At 43.5% G+C, this 6,296-nt stretch overlaps 1 protein-coding gene across 3 annotated transcripts in view; it reads right to left on the minus strand.

The window, feature by feature from the left end:
- The window catches only part of SRCAP (Snf2 related CREBBP activator protein), a 35,239-nt gene extending 34,877 nt beyond the window's left edge, over positions 1 to 362 (minus strand). For 2 of the 3 annotated variants that reach the window (XM_081791704.1, XM_081791701.1), the window contains exon 1: positions 41 to 362. The gene's annotated coding sequence lies outside the window, so the exon portion shown is untranslated. The remainder of the gene's footprint in view (positions 1 to 40) is intronic. The other variant, XM_081791705.1, reaches the window with a different exon arrangement.
- Positions 363 to 6,296: the final 5,934 nt, after the last annotated feature.

Here is a 6,296-nt window from a genome sequence, read left to right on the forward strand (position 1 = left end):
GAGCTGTGGGGCGTCCGCCATCTTGTCTCCCTCTCCTTACCTGCGTCCTCGGGGGCGTGCGCACCACCCCCCCTCCCGCCGAGGAGGGGGGAGGGCCCCCTCTTGGCCGCCGCCTTCGCGGCCTTTAAATTCCCCTGGGGCTCGCGGCTACTGCCGCCGCCTTGCTTCCACTGCCTCCTCTCACGGCACAGAGATGCGGACGGTGGGTGGGAAAAATGGGAGACGCTACTCTCGGCGAACCGCCGCCGCCGCTTCCGAGGCCCCACCAAAATGGCCGCCGCCGTCTCGGCCGCCACCACCAACACCACCACCACCACCACCACAGCGCTCTATCGCTACCGCCGGCGCGGCCCGTCTTCTCGCGAGAGGCAGTAACTGGACGTTGGGGAACGGGAAGGCTCGCGTGCTAGCGTAGGGCGCTGCCCGAGGCGCAAAGCATACTGGGAGTTGTAGTCCGCTTGGAGGCTCCGCGCTTGCCCCGCGGCACAGAGTCTTTATCCTCCACCGGAGAAGGTGCCTGTGGAGCTGCATTGCGGCTGCCAATTCGGACCAGTCTCCCGTTTTTTAATAGATCACCCAGAGAGCTGAAGCAATATGTCAGGTGTTTTCAGCAAATTAGCAGTAGAGCTTGGGCCTCTGGATTCCCAAGGCAGTCCACTTTATAGAGAGCTGCTTCGTTTTGCGCAAGGGTGGTATCCCCAATAGCTCCCAAGCAACTATATGCCATTTGTTGGCCAACTTTCTAGGTTAAGAACTCCTTTGAGATACCCTCACCCCAGGAAAGAATAATAACAGCTACCTTCTGTTGAGACCACTTTGTGCACTAATTCTCTTTTAATCCCAACAATGCTCCATTTTACAAATGAATTGAGGCTCCTAGATTAACCCGTGACAGAGCCCAAAGCCAGGGTTCACAGCCACACAGCCTAAATCACAAGGACACACACACACAATTTGCCACCTAAAGCCCACCCTAAGAGTCAGGTTAGGAAGCCCTGAAAAAGTTCTTCAGCTCCTCTTCGTCCACCCAGTTTAGCTCTTAACCCATTTTACTCAAAGAGTTGATCGAATCTGTGTCACTGATTTGGACCCATATTTTTCTTACAGCAACGATCAGGGGTTGAAAACTCAAAAACCTGTACACCTGAAACAAACATAACATTCTATGTTAATTGTACTTCAGTAAAAAAAATTTTTTTTAAAGAAAGTTCAAAAACCTTTAAGAGCCGGCACGTCATGTAAATAAAGTGAAGAGGGTCAGGTGAGGAATATGAGGAACTGGAGACCACATGCTCTGTCCAGAGAGAACAGCCGCTGTTCAAACGACTGTTCCAGTCACCCTGCAGAAATGGGGGCCAAAATACATCTAAGAGTCAAATTCAGCCACAGGCTGCCAGTTTACCAACTCTGGCCTACGCTGAAGTCTCAAGACATATGGAAGCATCCAGGACAGATAATTTGATTGAAAAAGTGGATGAATGTCCATCCACTTAGGTCCAGTTCAAAGTCTTTTTTTTTTTCACACCAAGTTTACAAATTTCTGAGATCCCATCATAGAACCACACTGAGCTACCAAGAGCTCTCACATCTCTTCCCATAGGAGATTTATGGGAAGAGCCTTCCCATAAATGTTCTCATCCTTTTCCAGCTATTCTTCCTCCAGAATTCAGCTCAAGGGCCACAAGCCCCAGGTGATCTGCTCTGACCACCCCTAGGCTGGTTTAATACTCCTCCCATAGCTTCCTGGGTTTCACAGAGTACTAATTGATTGCATTGTATCTGGATTCATGGTCTGTCCACGCCACCCCAGAAAGTATTATTAACCCCTTGAGGATAGGAACATGGTTTATACATGTAAATTCACTATGCCACTCTCAGAAAGATTATTCAGGAAATTTATTAGTGTGAATTACTTGTATTATAATACTTGATTAAAAACAAAATAACTGGTATTGGATTCATGAGCACAAACTGAAAATAAACCTCAAATCTCTTCTATTTCCACGACTATCATCCTGGGCCAGCCATCATCATCTCTTGCTTGGATTACCCATGAGCTTCCCACATCCACTCCTGTCTCCCTTTACTTCATTCTCTGCATGGCAACCAGAGTGACCGTAATGTATAAATCAGATCATATTGCTGTCACGCTTAAGATCCCCAAATGGCATCTTAGCTCACTTAAATGAAAGCCCAAATTATGTGTCGTGACAAAATCTCCATAGGGCTGACATTATGAAGAATCTAGGCACAAGAGTATACACATGCGATTCCATTTATATGAAGTTCAAGCAGGCAAAAGTAATTGATGTTGCTAAAAATAAAATATAACCATTGAGAGAGAGACGGATTTTAATTGGGAAGAGCCACAGCTCCCTAGGGGGATACTAGGAATGTGTGTCCTGAGTTGGTAAACTATGGTCCAAAGAGCAAGTCCTGTCTAGCGCTTGTTTCTGTACAGCCCACAAACTAAGAATGCTAACAAGTCTAAATCACAAGTCTAAGAATGGTTTTTACATTTGAAAATGGTTGAGGAAAAACCAAAAGAAAACTCCTTTTGTGACACATGAAAATACACATCATTCAAATTTCAGTGTCCACAACTAAGGGTTTATCAGAACCCCACCATACCCATTCATTTACATGGCATCTATAGCTGCTTTCCTGCTACAGTACCAGAGCTGAGTAGTTGCAACAGAGGCCACAGGCCCACAAAGTCAACAATTTTCTATCTGGTACTTTACAAAAAAAGTCTGCTGACCATTATTCCACATCTTAACGTGGATGAGGTCATTTCCATGGGTATATATACAGGTGTAAACATTCACTGAGCTGCGCGCTTAAAAGTTTGTATACTTTATATACCTCAAAGCATGTATTTTGTACTTAAATTTTAAAAATAAATAACCCTACAAGATAGGACCCCTGCCTACTTTTTTTTTAAAAACCTCATTTACCCCTTGTTTGCTATACTGTAGCCATCATGCCCTGCTCCAAAACATCCAACAATTTCTGCTTCCAGAGCCTTCATCTTTATTGTTCCCTCTGACATTTTTTCTCATGGCTAGCTCTCCCTTTTCATGACGGTCTTAGTTCAAATGTTGCCTCCTCAGAGAAGTTCCTGACATTAAATAGCCCTTTGACTGCCAGTCACTCCGTATTACACGCTTTCTTTACAACACTTACTTGCAATTACTGATTTATTTGTATCCTTGTTTATTGTCTTCCCCTCCCCCCAAAAGGTAAGCTCCCTGAGAGCAGGGGCATTGTCACAGGTTTATAGTACTCTAGATAAATTACTGAATGATGAAAAATATTTCAGACAATCCTGTGAAAAGGAGATTGTTCCATTTGCCAAATGAAATCTTGGTTGAATGAAAAGTGAACGATGAAGACTCAATATTGTCAAGATGTCAGTTCTTCCCAACTTGATTTATAGATTTGGTGCAATCCCAATCAAAATCCCAGCAAGTTATTTTGTGAATATCAACAAACTGATTCTAAAGTTTATATCAGAAGGCAAAAGACCCAGAATAGCCAAGATATTATTGAAGGAGAACAAAGTTGGAAGACTGATACTACCTGACTTCAAGACTTACTATAAAGCTGCAGTAATCAAGATAGAGTGATATTAGCAAAAGAATAGACAAATAGATTACTAGAACAGAATAGAGAGCCCAGTTATAGACCCATATTGATATGTCAACTGATCTGGACAAAGGAGCAAAGAATACAATGGAGCAAAAATACTCTGTCCAGGGTGCCTAGGTGGCTCAGTTGGTTGAACATCCAACTCTTGATTTCAGCTCAGGTCACGATCCCGGGGTCCTGGGATCAAGTCCCACATCAGGCTCCATGCTGAACATGGAGCCTTCTTGGGATTCTCTCTCTCCCCCTGCCCCTCTCTCCTGCTTTCACTCTCTCTCTCTCTCTCTCTCTCTCTCTCAAATTAAAAAAAAATTAAATACTCTTTTCAACAAATGGAGCTAGAACAACTGGACATGCACAAGCAAAAATGTTAGTCTGGACACAGACCTTACATCCCTTCACAAAAATTAACTCAAAATGAATCACAGCTCTAAATGTAAAGAGCAAAACTGTGAAACTCTTAGAAGATAACATAGGAGTGGGGGGCCTGGGTGGCTTAGTTGGTTGAGCGTCCGACATCAGCTCAGGTCGTGATCTCGCAGTCCATGAGTTCAAGCCCCGCATCAGGCTCTGTGCTGACAGCTCAGAGCCTGGAGCCTGCTTCGAATTCTGTGTCTCCCTCTCTCTCTCTGTCCCTCCCCTACTCATGTTCTGTCTCTCTCTCTTTCTCTCTCTCTCTCTCTCTCTCTCCAAAATAAATAAACATTAAAAAAATTTAGAAGATAACAAAGGAGAAAACCTAGATGACCTTGGCTATGGTATTGACGCCTTTTTAGATACAACACCAAAAGCATGATCCATATAAGAAATAATTGATCATATGGATTTCATTAAAATTAAAAACATATCTGTGAAAGACAAGAAGACAAAAGAATAAGAAGACAAGCCACAGACTGGGAGAGAATATTTATAAAAAACATCTGGTAAAAGAATATTCAAAAATATTCCAAGAATTCTTAAAACACAGTAATAAGAAAACACCCTGATTAAAAAATGGGCCAAAGATAGCAAACACCTCACCAAAGAAGACACACAGATGGCAAATAAACATATGAAACGATGCTCCACATGAGATATTACTACATGTCTATTAGAATGACCAAAATTCAGGACGCTGACAACAGCAAATGCTGAGGAGGATGTGGAGCAGTGGGAACTCTCATTCATTGCTGGCGGGAACAGTGCAGCCACTTTGCAAGATGGTTTGCTGGTTTCTTACAAAAGTAAACATACTCAGGTGCCTGGGTGGCTCAGTCGGTTAAGTGTCTGACTTTGGCTCAGGTCATGATCTCAGGGCTTGTGGGTTCGAGTCCTGTGCTGACAGCTCAAGAGCCTGGAGCCTGCTTCTGATTCTGTCTCTGTCTCTGCCTCTCCCCCGCTCTCTCTCTCTCTCTCTCTCTCTCTCTCTCAAAAATAAAAACACATTAGAAAAAAATTTTTTAACTGTTCGAAAGTAAACATAGTCTTCCCATACAAACCAGCAGTCATGGTCCTTTTTTTATTCCCAAAGGAGTTGAAAAAACAAAACAAAACACTTCTGTCCACAGAAAAACCTGCACACAAATGTTTATACAGTTTTATTCCAAATACCAGAACTTGGAAGCAACCAAGGTGGCCTTCAGTAGGTGAATGGATAAACAAACTGTGATACATCCAGACAGTGGAATATTATTCAGCACTAAAAAGAAGTGAGCTATTGAGCCATCAAGAAACATGAAGGAGGGGCGCCTGGGTGGCTTGGTCGGTTGAGCGTCCGACTTCGGCTCAGGTCACGATCTCGTGGTCCGTGAGTTCGAGCCCCGCGTCCGGCTCTGTGCTGACAGCTCAGAGCCTGGAGCCTGTTTCAGATTCTGTGTCTCCCTCTCTCTCTGCCCCTCCCCTGTTCATGCTCTGTCTCTCTCTGTCTCAAAAATAAATAAATGTTAAAAAAGAAACATGAAGGAAACTTAAATGCATATTATTAAGTGAAAGAAGCCAATATGAAAAGGCTACCTACTGTATCATTCCAACTGTATGACGTTATGGAAAAGGCAAAACTACGGAGACTAACAAGATCGGTGGTTGTCAGGGGTCAGTGAGGGAGGGATGAATAGGAGGACAGAGGGGTTTTAGGGCAGAAAATACTCTCTATGATACCATAATGGTGGATACAAGTCATTGCCCATTTGTCTAAACCCATAAACTGTACAACACCAAGAGTGAACTATAGTGTAAGTCACGGACTTTGGGTGATTATAGTGTGTCAATGTAGGTTCATCAATTATAACAAATGTTCTACCGTCATGGAGGATGTTGACAATGGAGAAAAAGTGCATGTGTTGGGATGGGGAGTATATAGGAAACCTCTGTACCTTCCCCTCAATGCTGTGAACATAATATTGTCCTAAAAAATTAGTCTTGATTTTTAAAAAGTGAATGAAGCCCATCTTTTTAGACCCTCTTCCCAACACCTCCAGAAGACAGTAGGCCAGGCCAGAGTCTGAATGGGTTGGACCTCGCCTTGTGCTACTAATTCCTTGCTATATCTCCTTAAGCACCTCACTTCTCTGAGCCACATTTTTCTCACATATAAGGTGGAGATGGAGTTGTTGATATAAAATTGCTTTGAAAGCTCTAAAGAACCACCTTAATGCAGGGGTGTATTTTGG

Source organism: Panthera onca, chromosome E3, assembly GCF_046562875.1.
Source record: "Panthera onca isolate mPanOnc1 chromosome E3, mPanOnc1 haplotype 2, whole genome shotgun sequence".
Taxonomy (NCBI): Eukaryota; Metazoa; Chordata; class Mammalia; order Carnivora; family Felidae; genus Panthera; species Panthera onca.